Below are 15,508 nucleotides of genomic sequence, written 5' to 3'. Positions count from 1 at the left end.
CTACCGTACCATTCCCCGAATGTTACGACCCACTGAAGATGTTTATGAAATGATCCTTTCTTAAGATCAATATTGCTTAAAACATCCAACCACCTTTTGGACTGAAGAAGAAAATCTCTCGAGTATCTCTAACCCATACATATGAGAATTCCTTAAACAATTGTCTTGTTTCAATTTCTTGTATTATCTAGAAACTTCTAGAGTAATATGCAAAACTTCATTTGTGAAGATATTTTAGTTCATCTATCATTATTTCAATGCAACATGCTTTATGAATAATAGGAGACAAATAAATTAATCCTGAGGATAATTAGATTTGGACAAATTATTGGAAGGAATGTAAAAAGATTAAACTGAGAACATATCTTTGCGAAGAAAAAGAATTCAAAGATAGTAAATAGGACAGAAATTAGATGCCCCAGATATCGCCGCTTGAGCGTCTATACACCAGCTCCATGAAGACTTTCTTGAGTTCAACATGTGTTTAAAAGATCCAAAGTAATTCGTTGATGCCTTGATATGTAACGTATTTCACTTCTCGTCGAATCTAGTATAGCAAGGTCACTACATGACTTTCCAAATTTGAGCTACCCTTTCGGGTTTTCAACTCAAAACCCCGTTGGTCTCAAGGCGCCCTTTGTGGGTTTTCACCTTGGCCTCTCCATTTTTTCTTTTTTCTTTTTCTTTTTTTCTCTTTCTCTTTTCTTTTTATCCCCCTTTTTTTTTTAAATAGAAGTCCCAAAGTGCCCTTTGCGGGTTTTCACCTTGGCTTCCCTTCTCCTTCAGACAAAGTACTTCTTGACCGAGTCCGAATTCACTGGATCGGATAAATTCTTTCTATCCATTTCTTGTCAAAATCAGTGCACCTCTAGAGAAAGCCCTCTTTGTAACATATGGCCCTTTCCAATTCGGCATCCTTTTGCATGGGAAGGATATCTTTTAGCACAAGGTTTCCTTTATGAAATTCTTTTGGACGAACCTTCTTTGTTATAAGTCTGTGTCATCCATTTTTGGTACATTTGCTTAGGATGAATACTTTCAAGTTAAGTTTACTAGATGTATTCAATTCTTGATTCCATCAAAGCTTAGAGGAAAAATCTTGATTCATAAACCCATGAGAAAGGGATTGCCCCAGCAACAGTCCTGGCTGTTGTTTGTCAAACCCTACAAAAAGATGGTTCAATGATTCTCAGTAGACAAGAATGAAGTTGCTGACTTTATCCTTCAACCTGGAAAGTTGAGGTACAGAGATTACTCCCGGAGCATACATCCCACCATGACTCGATGATGTTTCTGAAGCATCCCTAATCTTCATAAATTGCCCCCAACTGTGAAGCTGCCAAATGAGTGTAGCAAATAGGAGCCACAATAAATATGGTTGTGGTGCTCCTTTGATACATATAGGATAGAGAATGAACAAACTCTTGCAGATCATCAGCCAAAAACCCAACCTGGTCTAAGAGAACATGATAGTGGGTCTGCCTCATGATTCCAATCATTCCAGCATGGGTACCAAGGTAAAAATCATTGTTCTTTGGATGGCATACTTTGTTGTCAATGACAAGTACCATGTAGCACATTGTCGAGATCCTCAAAAAAAAAACTTGGTATGATGGTTTTTATACAATAATAACCACAATCTTTAGGGTTCCACTTCTCGTCAAGGAACTTGCAAGCCTCAACAACTTGATCAAAACTTGATTGAATTGAGACTCGCTAACCCCATCCCTGAAAATAATGATTTGATCAGGTTTCCTCTTCCCTGAACTTGTATAGAAGTCTAAGAGAGCTTCTTTCATGATACCGTCATCCACTTTGTTAGAAACTGGTTTTGAAGAAAGAATCTATCATTTTAAGCTTCAGAGACTGCGTACGGCCTGATGCCCCATAGCTAGAAATCAATGGCCATTGCCTGAAGCTAACCATCGCAGCTATTGACGGCACATCAGGCTGCTCAAGAAAGCCAAACAATGCACCCATTCCAAGGATGATGGTTGGAACCTTTGAAACAACTGGAATTGAAGTTGTTTGCCCCAGCGTAAGCATAGAGAGTAGGCGATAGTTTCTTATGCCAATTTTTACCAGTCTTGGTTATCTTCTGTAATTTATTTTTTCTTCTTTTTCTTTTCTTTTGGCAACCTTTGTTGTACTGTGGTATGGCGCATTATCTTTGAAAAGACTGCAAACTTTTGGCATTGTGCAGTTATATATAATCTTTTTTCTTTTTTTTTGAGATGGATGACTTTTGACTTTGTAATATTGGCATATGAAGCTATCTCCTCTTAATGGAGCAGTTGACGTCTACAAAGATGAGTCATTGTCAGCTTGAAACTTTTGACGAGCTCGGGCCCATAACATACATGCCCCATAAGTCTTGACTCCCTTAAATTTTCCATTCATTGTACAACTGAGCGATCCCTTTTCATAGTGGACCAACAATGCCCCAAAACCTCATGTTTATTCTGGCAATTGCAAATCCTCCTGCATGCGTTTTTGGACCACATTTTTGAATTCCCATAATATTCTCAACAAGGTTTTGTCTTGTCTCCTCAGCTAATTCTAATTTCGCAATCTTTCCTTCATCTAAGGCTATATTTCCTACCACCACTTCATGGGGTATAAACCATTTTCAACAAATTCCGAAACAAGTCACAATTTCTGTCACCTTCAAAGTACTGAGATTCCTCTAAACACATATCGCACTCAAAAGGAACTCGAATCAGAGTATCGTTGTTCGTGTCATTGATATCTAGGGATCTATGGTAGGCACACAAAAGAATATACAAGGAATAAATGAATTCAAGAATGACTATTTACATGAAATGAAAATTTATAAAAAATGTCAAAGGTCAAAAGAATCAGAACGAAAGAGTATTTACTCGAATAAATAATAAAAATATGTTTTATTGAAAATAAAAATGTCTGAACATGAGCCCACTTCTCAAAAGAAATCTCATTACTCCTAGGCTTTAGAGCAATAAGAGTGTTCTGAATATTACTCCGTAAAATTCCTAAATATTATAGGAAGTTCTTCTGCAGTCCAATTGTTTAAAGAACTTCCCGGTTCGTAAGGGCGAATGCCCTCAAGGTTTCTTTGTTCAGTCCCTTCGTCATTGATGATTTTCATTTCCAAACACCCCCTTCTCCAGGTAAGCTATCCTTCCTGACACAAAAGTTGGGGATATGTAAGGGAACGTCGTTAGTTCCCATTCAACTTCTTTTTCACTCAGCTATGACCCTCTTCTCTCTCTCTCTTATTCTTTCTCTTTTTGATAACTTTAACTAATTAGAGTCTTTTTATAATTTTGAATGCAAATGATGTGATGAGATGCTATTAGATGCAAATGCATGAATGTAAAAAGGATATCGATTCTGATTCAGTTTCATTAATAACAAAGCTAACTTTAGACCACAATCTGACTGTAGATCATATTGGTGCTCAATGAGCTTGCCCTTTCTACCAGTATCTATAAATGATCAGCTATCTCTTGAATTTGAATTACGGCTTCACCTATGAAGTAAGCTCTACAACCAAAGACACTTCCTCCAATGTCTGTGAAGTTGCTCTGATTACCTTGAAAGAAAGATTGGCGAACAAGTAGGCATTCCAGCTTCGCAGCATACTGCCTTAAAATGATATCAAACATCCTTATTGCTTCTTGAGAGTCTTTAAATTTCTGCCTCCACAGAACATTTCGAATTACTTGCATGGGTATCTTCGCAGTATAGCTAATCTCTACTTTAAAGGTCTTTAAACGATACGATCTTCTTTAATCTCTTTCTTTCATGCTCATTTGGGCTGTCCGGGCCATCAGGGCTTGCATTTCCATTATTTCTGTTAAGTACAACATCCTAAAGTATTACAGTAAATTCCAGCTTGTTGTTTGGTAGCGGTCCTATAGTAAGTGAGCCTTTCTACCATCATAAGTAAAATTCGTTTCATCCAATTCAATTTTGTAGGTCTTAAACCCTTACCATCCACGAGGTGGCTATCTTCATCTGTAATGATAGAAGTGTCCATCAGTACTCCCCACGCTCACCTTGAATTGTTCATCTATCTTCATGTTAAGAAAATACTGCAATTCCCCATAACTGTTGTAGAACAACTGCTTGGCTTCGCTACTCCATTAATCCCATATTTCCTATAACTCTTGGAGGTTATTTTGCATCACACTAATGAAAGTGTAGTCCCATAATTCTAATGTGTATCCTTCGATGACACTATTTCCTTTTTCTATCTGGGTTTTCTCTGACCAAGCACAAGTGAAAGAGTTGTCCTCCACTTTATTAAGATATTCGTTCCCCATTACAAAACTTTCTAACTTAGAAATCGAACCTTGAATCGACATCTTTTAATGATAAATGACATGCAATGATAGCAAAATAAGAAAAACAAGTCAGTGTCACATATATAAAAAAATATATAATAAATAAGAACTTAAAAAGGTAGGCACTAAAGGTCATCATCATACTACCTGGGGCAAGCACTTAAAGTTCACTATATGTAGTTCGGTTCTAAAGCAAGGGTACCTGAACCAGTAGATTCCTTGATCTTCACCAATTATAGGCTCATATGGACCAAGTCCGGTTCAGGGGGACACATTTCCCTATGGCCATGCGAGATGAAAATCTCACGAAGACATAGGTACGGATGTATCCCGGAAGCAATCCACTAGCCCATACGGAGGTGAAAACCTCACGAAAGCATAGCTTCTCACTCCCACTTAAGGGTGTGACCACAACGGTCATGCAAATGCAATGTGTGCGTAAACAATAACAAACATATCCAACTAACACATGTAAAAATGACATATTTTAAAAATTTTCCAAATTTTCGACATGAAGACAGAAAATAATCAATTTTCGGCTTGACTCTCTCATAGGTCCCCAGTGGAGTCGCCAAGCTGTCGAAACCATTTTTTAAAGGGATGTTTGAAAAACGGGGTTTGACTTTTTGAAAAATGAAAATGAGAGTTGCCACCAACCTTTTTAGGTGTGATTGGATCACCTTTATAAAACATTTTGGTCTACGAAATGCAAGAAAACAGGTTCGGGAGTCGGTTACGCACAAGGAAGGATTAGCACCCTCGTAACGCCCAAAATTGGTACTGAATTGATTATTTATTGTCCTAATGTCGAAAATTTGAAAAGATTTTAAAATTTGAACAATTTAAAGTTGAAACTTGAGATTCCTTTGTTCAAAGTATACAAACATCACATCCAAAGATATTAGGACACGATGTTTTAAATCCTCGTAACTAAAATTATCTCATGATTTTAAAATTGATTAAAAGGATATTTGGTTATTTAGTCAAACGAAAAAATCGCAACCCAAAGATATTAGGGCACTATTTTTGAATTTCTAAACACCAAACATTGCCTTATTTAAGAAAAAACTTTTTCAATTAAATGAAATATATTTTTAAAAACAATGAATAATATAGAATTTAATAAAAAGAATAATTTGATATAATACTAAAATTATTAAAAATAAAATATAAAAGAGAATTAAAAATTAAGGAGATGGGGATTAAATAAAAAAGGTTGAAAACGAAGATGAACAAAGAATAAATAAGAACAAACCGTAGAAAATAAGAATGCAAGAGGGAGAGAAATTTGAGTGAATGCTCTTAAGAATTCTTATTGCTTCCCAAAACTCAAGTGATTTACAATGAAGAGAGAGGCCTCTATTTATAGTTGAGCCTCCCCAAATCCAACGTTACAGATCGATTACATCAACGGTTAAGATTAAAGGATATCTACAAATTAAATCTCCAAGATTACAAGATCATATCTTTAAGATTGCATATCATATCTAAGATTGTATCATATCTAAGATTGCATATCATATCTAAGATTGCATATCCTTAAAGATTATATTTCCATATGAGTCAAGCATATAGATGGACCTTAAATCTTTTCAAGTAATGGGCCATTCCGATTGGGCCAAATTATATGTTTGTAATTTTGGATTGAACTTGGACTTCATTTTTTTTGGGTTTATTTTTTTGTTTTTGGACTTATTTCTGGGCCCGGGCAAAATTGAGTGTCTACAACTACTACGAGCAGAAACAGAAGACTTACCAATCCCGCACACGAGTAAATACTTTACTAAGCAAAAATATAAATTAGGGAAACAAAATGAAAAGAAAGAAGGGGGAAATTCCAAATAAAAAATTAGCAGAATGAAGGGTACAGGACGTCAGAAGGAGAGAGATTTTTCGAAAAAGCCAAAAAGAAAGAAAAACGAGGATAACTCACAACTCCCCATATCCCTCAATTCTCCCCACTAAACCCACTACTAAGACTTTTCGTTCAACTGAAACTCTACAAGCCAGCAGAGCAAAAATAATTACAATCACGCTTGCAGAAAGACTCGAACACAAGAGTTCTAGCAAACCCACACTCCACCTAACTACCAAACCAGCAGACCCATTCTGATGTGAAATTACAAGTAATTGAATATAAGTCCGCTGAACAAGTGTAAGGCTTAATTCAGAAAAATACCAAAATTTACCAAAAGCAGGGCTTGAACTTAGGACCCCTCATGCACACCCAGAACACTTAACCATTGAAGCAGATACACAATTGTATCAAAAACTTACAGAAGCAGAATTATAAAATTTGGGGCATTACATAGAATATAAGCGATGATTGTTGTACAGAAAACTTTCTCCTCATATACAAATCCCACCCCAAAATCATATATGGAAACAGATACAGAATAGCATACTAGACATGCTCAACATACTCATATGCAGATATCAGATATACAGATAGCAGAATAGACAGTCATGCATAGTAATGTCCTTATCAGAGCATACTACCAGAATATCAAATAACATAAAATTAGGGTTTGGTTAGCCCTTACCAACCTTACGGTAGGCCCATAGACGATTTAAACGACCCGCGCGACCCTAGGGAAAATTTCAGAAATATGCGTCCACATGCCCATGTAGGCCCACACGCCCAGATTGGCCTTCCCTATGTGGCCCACGCGGTCTAGCCTAAAAATCCACATGCTTGTATGGACTGCCCGTATAAGACCACACGTCCGTGTGGCCCATACGCCTAACTTGACCTAGCCCGTATGGCTCACACGATCGCACTCTGACCACCACACGACCGTGTCTTATACGCAGCTATGCCTTCGTCGGCCACACGGCCACCTACACGGCTGGCCACACGCCCGTGTGGCATCAACAGTGGCCGTTTTTGGCTTTTTTTGAAACTTAATTTTTTTTGTTTCGGATACACACCTGGTATCTATTTGATGCGAAAACTATCTCGAGCCTTCCAAGACCTAAAAATCGACATTCCAGACCCTGAATTAAGTAACACTAATGAAAACTCAACCGAAATTATTTCACAATCAAATCCTTACAACATCACACAACTTACGCAAAAACTTATCGTTATCGAATAGAAACCCCGAACACTTAAATCGCTGCAGGAGCCCCAGCCAAATCTTTTCCTTTACCTAAACTGAAAGTAACAAAAACAAACCCCTCATCAAACACTTAGCCAAAAAACATTAAGATTAAACAAAACAGAACTTACCGAACAAACAAAGCCAGGATTTGCACAAAAAAATCTAATTGAAAAGCCAACAATGGTAGGAAAAAGAAGAAAAATTGAACAGGAGAGATGAGGGAATAGAAACGTCAATAGGAAAAAGGAATTTTGGGAAGACAAAATAAAATAAAACCAATTTGATATTCCCCAACTTCCCACTAACACCTCAATCTCAACCACTTTAGAATTTTAATTCCACCGAAACTCTATCTCAAAATTGAGCAAAAATAACACCCACGCTCGCACAAGGATTCGAACACAGGACCTTCAAGACACCAACTCCCTTACCACTCGAACCCACAGGCTCATTCTGATATGAATTTATATGCAATTTAATATAAGCCCACTCAACAAGGGTAAGACTTGAATTAAGAAAAATAGCAAAATTTACCAAATGTAGGACTTGAACCCAAAACCTCACACACACACCTAGAACACTTAACCACTAAAGCAGATACATAGTTGTGTCAGATATTTATATAAATGGAAATAAGTTACTCTGGGAATCACACTTTCATTAAAGCAAGTTGTGGCAGCAGAATTTACAACAATTTCTATTTCTTTCCTCATTTCTTCTCTTAGTTTTGAATCTTTCAATCCCAAGTTTTAAGAAGAGATATCACCTTCCACTTGTAGCTTCCCAAACCCAGCCTACACATTGTGGCTAGACTGAGAAGGCTACATTAGCCACCGAAATGGCTAAGCTAACTTACATTACTTTTGAATACCTTAAATAAACTCATTTTAGAGAAAACTGTAGTTGTACTTTGAGTTAGCTTAAAAGAATTCATTTATTAGGTCATGTATACTTAGGATTCATTTTATTGTTGATAAATTTGTTTTAGAAAAATTGTTTTCTTGTTGTTCTTCTTTTAAAAAAATTCAATGTTAAATTAATGCAGCGAAAAAAACCATTTTTCAAGTCATTTTGGAAACTTAGTTGCCTTATCAATTTGTTTTTCAAAAATAATTCCTTTGCAATGTAATGGAAACTAATGAACAATATCAAATTTTACTTAAGCTCGATATCATGCATTATCCAGTTATTATGCTTGAGTAATTCGTGTATGCAAAAATCCCCAAAAGAAAAGTTACCAAGCCACAGACTAGAAATAATTAAAAATTACAAGCCAAAACCAATAAAAACTTAATAACACTTAATTAAAAATATAATGATCCGAGGTCCAAGTTGATTCTCTGAATACCGAGTCTGGTCCTAATTTTGAGGTTTACCTGAAAAGTTAAACACTATTGGGGGTGAGCTTATGAAAAGCTCAGTGTGAGTCAAACGATTATTTAAACAAACATAAATATCGAATACAGTGAAATAGATTAGCTTTAGCAGAAGAAAATAGAACCATTATAGGAATTTCATATCATTACATAGCCATTATCAATATTGATGTCAAACGGTGTATGAGCATGGGTCATCATTCATTTGAGTAACAATCATTAATTCTGATACGATTCAATACAACACATATCATATATCAATAACATTCGAATATGTTGTGAGCATGATGCAATGTAAAAAGGCTCCTACCCATACCATCCACTACACACCACGAGTTTCACCCGTCATCCGAACTCCAAAACATTATGGGCTTAAGCTGCCAGTAAAAATGTGATAAATCACCATTCCACTCGGTACTCCAGGTGCAGTGCATTGACTACAAATAATGCCGACTTAATATGCCACCGGTACTCTACGGAACTCCTCTGTCAACCATAAAATCCCAATCCAATGCATATGCAACATGTCACATAATCTCACACATAATCATATCTCAATACTTTTCACATTCATAAGACATGCTCAGCATGTCCTCAATAATCACATACTTTCAGTAAATGAAAAAAATTTTCCAATCTTTCAAATTACCATTGTGTTGGTATCAATCAACATTATTCAATTTCACATATTTTACGAATTTTCATCGTGCATAAATAGCACCCTTTTTAGTACACAATATAACAAATATCTCATGTGTTTAAATCATACTGTAACGGCCGAATTTTGTCTGGCCCAGAAAAAAATAGAAAAAAATCAATAAATAATAATTAAAGTCCAAATTTCAAGCCTAATTTACGCTAACCTAATTCTACTAACCTAAAAACCCTAAAAGCTCAAAACTTAAACTGATCAGAAAAACCCTAGCCACTATTGCTCCTTACCATGTCAGTAGATACGACGCCCAAGGATTGCCTCTTCCTGCCATCATTTCACCAAAATGGCAAGGCACGGCTCCCCAATGCCGTTGACCTTGCCATAGATATTTGCAAAGAAGAAAAAAAGAGGAACAGAAAATAGAAGATAGAAACGATAGAAAAAGTAAAAAAAAAAAATCAAATAATATGTAATCAGGCTATAAAAGCCACAACAATGAATGTAATTTTTTGGGGGGAGAAATCAAATACGAAAAAGAAAGCAACGAAATTTCTAAAAACAAAGGTAGTTTATTTATTTTGATTTTTATTTATTTTCAAAAAAAGGAAAAAGTAAAAAATAAAAAAGGCTCGATTTTTACCTACAGTGTGGGAGCTCTTCTTCGGACGAATATATGCAAGGGTCTTCTCTCTTTTTTTTTCTTTTTTAAAAAAAAAAGAAACCAAGAAACCGAAAGGTTTCATCATTTTTTTTTTTTTGAACTTTGGGTTGTTTTTTAAGGGACTTGAATCCCAGATCTGTGTTCTACGTGAAAAGGGAACTTGAAAGGGTATTTTTGGAGATTTTTCAGCCACTAGAGACGGCGGTCGCTGTCGTCGATGATCGGCAGCCACGGCAGAGCTCCATCGCCCTTGAGACTGAAGGAGGGAGAGTTTAAAGAAAAAAAAAGAAGAGGGTTTTTTTTTAACAGAGAAGAGAAATTATTTTTTTTTAGTTTTTTAATTTATATAGGCACAAAATGACGTCGTTTTGGGGCATAGCTTAATATGCCCAAAACAGCATCGTTTTGAGGTGACCCCAATTCCTTCAAGAGCCTCGTGTTTTTTTAAGGGAGGGGATATTTTCTGTTTTGGCCCTTCGCTTTTTTTACTTGTTTTAATTTCGTCCTGCATCGTTTTATTTTATTTTATTTTTACCCCTGTTATTTTGTTCTTATGGAATTTAGTCCCCTGACCCATTGTGGACCCATTGAGGGAATGACACATGTATATGTAAGTGGGATAATTTCCCTTTGAGTCCCTGTACATTTTATCCCATTTTAATTTAATCTTTTATGTTCTGTTTCTTTATAATTTAGGCTTTTAATTTTTTTATATTTTCAATTTACCCCTTTATTCCCTTTTTATTTATTTATTTCTTTTTGCGTTCATGCTCTAAATTTTGTTTAAATTTTAATATAGACCTCTATTTTTTAATCCCACCCTTTACTGTCTCATTATTTAATTTCCAGCACTTTTAATTCCCTTATTTATATTTTTTACCCTTTAAATTACGTAATTTGCATTTTATTCCTCAAGTTTCTTAATCATTTCATTTTAGTTTTTTCTTATTTTTAAATGTCGGTATTATTGTTAAACGATTTTTATTGCTAATTAGTATTTTATTTTATTTGTTTCATTATTAATATTACACAACCATGATCATAGCATTATCATACTTTTTTTTTACTATTTTGTCATTGCTAATGTTCCACTTATTATTTTACTAATTATTGTCATTATTAAATAGTATTATTAAACGACTAAAATTATTTCAACTATTACTTTTATTATCTTCTTATCATTTTTACTGCGTAAGCTATTTTATTCTATTTTTGCCACTACCATATTATGTAACACATTTAAATATTCGTTCATTTTTGTACCACCACTCGAGTAAATTAATTGCATATTGCTTTAAATGTTATGTTCATTTTTTATACAATGTATATTTAGTAACTTGAATCAAGGAAATGTTCTTTATTTTGAGGATTCGAGAAATTGTGCCCTAACTTACGGGATACAGTTCTCTCATTGAACAGAAATAATTGGATATCCTTCCCCCTTTTTAAAAAAAAAATATTTAAAATATATAAGATTTAGACAATAATTAAACAGTGAGCGTTCTTGTTTTCAAGAATTCGAGATTTTGTGCCCCAACTTACGGGACATGATTTTTCGTCTTAATCGATTCAAAATGAGAAAACCTCCTCATTAAAAATTCAATTTAGATAAGGACATTTTCAATACCATCAAACAACATCGCGCAAAAAAGGATCATATTTTAAATTCTCTTAGAATTTTCAATTTTTGACATCAAAACATCAAGTAATCAACTAGGTACCAATTTTGGGCATTATGTAACACCCCTTAACCCTTATCCATCGCTAGAACAAGGTTACAGAGCATTACCGAACATTTCAGAACAAATATGAACAATCATATAAAAATATAAATGTAACACTCCTAACCCGTATCTGTCGCCAAATTAGGGTTAAAAGGCATTACCAAACAATTCACAGCTTAAGAGAGTCATTCATTACTATTCATGTTTAAGGTAATATAAACTCAATTATACGAATCATGTGTACATCTCCTTTATAATGTTCAAATAATCAAATTATAACATAGATATTTACATGAAAAATTCCATGTACAAACATTAAGACAGTCCAACACATATATCGAATATATGCTAATGTATCTATTTAACTGGACAAATATCAAACAAACTATTACATTAATTATTGTTCAAACACATATGCAACTTTAATATCATTACCATATAACCGAACATAACTTTAATGCAACATATATAATGTGCATTATAGCATATCTTTATGAACCATTAAATGAGCAAAACATACAAACCATATTACACCCCATTCGCATACTAAAAATCATACATAAATAGAACTCACATAACCAAGTACACATAATCATATCATTAACATGTACATTTATTTTTATTATGACTATCCGAATATAAACATTAACTTAACATTTTAAACTATCCAAATGTCATAATTTCAATCATCAAATATATATACAATAATCATACCGTTCCATTACATTAAATATACCATAAACGCACTTCTAAAATAGTTTAGTAACATGGCGAATATACAATAAGCTTATCAATATCCCTTTACCGAATCATATAACAGCATCACAAACATATATACTTTATATTAAGCTTATTAACTTGAACTATTCATAATACAAATCATACATTTCTAATATGCTAATATTAAACCACAACTGAAATATATATATATACACATATCTATCAACTATGTTTACCTTGTTTAAGCTAAATCATAAAATTCAACTAAAGCAAAACATATCAATTTGACAAGCTTACCATAATGAATGATCAAAAGCCATATATATCATTACTTTAAACCGTAAACATATACTAAGCACAACACATAAACATGACATGTATTTTACTTAACTAATATATTACATATTATAACTCAATAAACATCCATCATTTACCCTATTATCGAAACACATGACTAAGCACCACAACATATATATATATATATATATATATATATATATATATGCAAATGCCGAATCATCAATCAAATATATTCATTACCTAAATTCAACATTTAGCCAAATATACTCGTCAACCAAATTAAACCATTACTATTAAATATAAGACATAAACAAATCATTTTAACCATGAGCAACTTAACAAACATAATTCATGCTTATGAACATACCATGGCCGATCCAAACAAACCACATCCAAAATCACCAACCATCTTCAAATGCATATAACACATACAAACTTGACTAAAGTTTCATATACTCTCATAGCATTTTAGCCATTTTCGCATGGCTTAATATATACACAACTTCAAACTTAACCAAATATAACCTAGCTTATACATGACATAGGTTCAAGTTTAAACTTAAAATGTACCAAAAAAATAGTCGATAGTGTGATAGACTTTTCTGACGATCCCCGAGCTCGTAACAAATCTCCAAAATTTATAAAACAGAGGCAGACATAAACACACATAGTAAGCTATTATAGCTTAGTAAGTCATAAGTAAATAAATAACTTAATGTTAATATCAACTCAACTTAACCAAACTAATTTATGCTATCATAATCACATTTATTTTCAAGATCACAATTTCATATATAACATATACTTCCATATACAAATTATACCTTGGCCGAATATACATGTTTCTATTATCAAAGTAACATTCAATTTCAAAACCATAGTACCATTATATAACCGAATATCTATAAACTCATATACATATATTCATGAATCATTTCATAATATTCACATTATATAATCAAAAGGACAAATATACTTTCCATATGCTCATACATTCTTCATTTATATCATACATGATTTGCAACACATATCAAGTAACTTACTTACCTTATTTCAATAGGTAATAAGCTATCACATACCTGATCACTTTAGCTCGTTTTACACATTCAATCACAACTATCATTTTGTGACAGCCCTAAAGTGACCCTAGTCGGAAAGCGGTTTCGGGACCGCTAAACCAAGTCACCAAAGTATTTGAATATGATATTTATTGTCTAAAATATGTGAATATGAATGTGTGAAATTTTTAAGCTTCGATTTAGTCGATTGCATGTGAATTTAGTAATAGGACTTATGTGTGACACTTTTGAAATGTGATAGGTTAATCTATAAGGACCTATTAATGCATGTTGTATAAATGATGGGTTTGCATGTCAAATTAGCCAAAAATCTAGATGGTGGCCGGCCATGCTATGGGGTAAAACATATTATAAACATTTTGTGTTAATATGTTGTGGGAAGAATAATAAAATATGAGGGGAGTGGGAGGAGAAACCAAAGTTGTTTCATCCTTGCTCCCCATTTTGTCAGAACTTGAGGAAGGAAGAAGAAAGGAGTTCTCTTGCTTCATGTTTGGCTTGGATGAGGATTTGGAAGAGGTAAGTACCTTGAAATTCTTGGAAAATTATGTATAAAGAAGGTGGTTAGTTCAAGTTCTAATCATTCCATGGATTAAGTTTTGATTGTTTAGAGGTTTGATATTCGGCCAAGTAGTTTGAAGCTCTTAGTACATATATTTTTTCTTCTTTGCCAAGTAGTTTGAAGCTCTTAGTACATATATTTTTTCTTCTTTCTTGAAGGTTGAAATTGGGTTGTTCTTAAGGAGGTGCCGAATGTGGTCATTGAAGGGCCTTGAGGAACAATATGTGTGGCTTGGGTTATAACATTCGGCCATGGTAGAAAATGGAAGAGATAAATGGTTGTTAATTGTGATAGTTTAAGGAAATTGTAAGTAGTTTGAATAAATGAACAATAATAATAATAAATCATCTAGTGAATTGGTGTAGTTGCCGAATTTGAACTAGGAAGTTATTGAGTAATGTGTGTATTTTAAGTGATAGAATAGAGTGAATGCTTGGAATGTGATATGTATGAATTATAAGTTGGATTAAAAGCTGTTATATTGCCTTATCATTTTCGAAATGTGCTTTGTCAAAGAAATTGAGGGTTGATGTTTAAGTGATGTGAGTATAGGGATATTCGGCTTGTAGTTTTATAGATGTAATATGAGTGTTAGGACGGAATGATGTTTAAGTACGAATGTATTTGGATGGATGTGCTTATAAGTATAACTTGAGATAAAATGGTGCTTAGTCATCATAAGTAACCATATTTGTAGAATGTATTAAGTATATAATCGGCCTCAACATAGACATGCATATTCGGCCACATGAATGAATACATAGATTGATGTTGTACGTTCGGCTATAGGTAAGCATATTGATGGCTTTATCTTGACTTAGAAAATCGGCTAAAGGAGAATATTGGCTAATATGTTGAATTTGATTCATGATTTCATACATATATGACTCTAATGCCTAATATATATGGGCTAAGTACCTTGAATTTCTCTTTGATGTTCAAAATGATTAAATCAATTTATTTGTTAAATTAAGCTCAAGAGCAAAGGGGAACTAAATC

The sequence above is a fragment of the Gossypium arboreum genome, chromosome 9, assembly GCF_025698485.1.
Source record: "Gossypium arboreum isolate Shixiya-1 chromosome 9, ASM2569848v2, whole genome shotgun sequence".
NCBI classification, from domain to species: domain Eukaryota; kingdom Viridiplantae; phylum Streptophyta; class Magnoliopsida; order Malvales; family Malvaceae; genus Gossypium; species Gossypium arboreum.
This window is presented reverse-complemented; position numbering follows the sequence as displayed.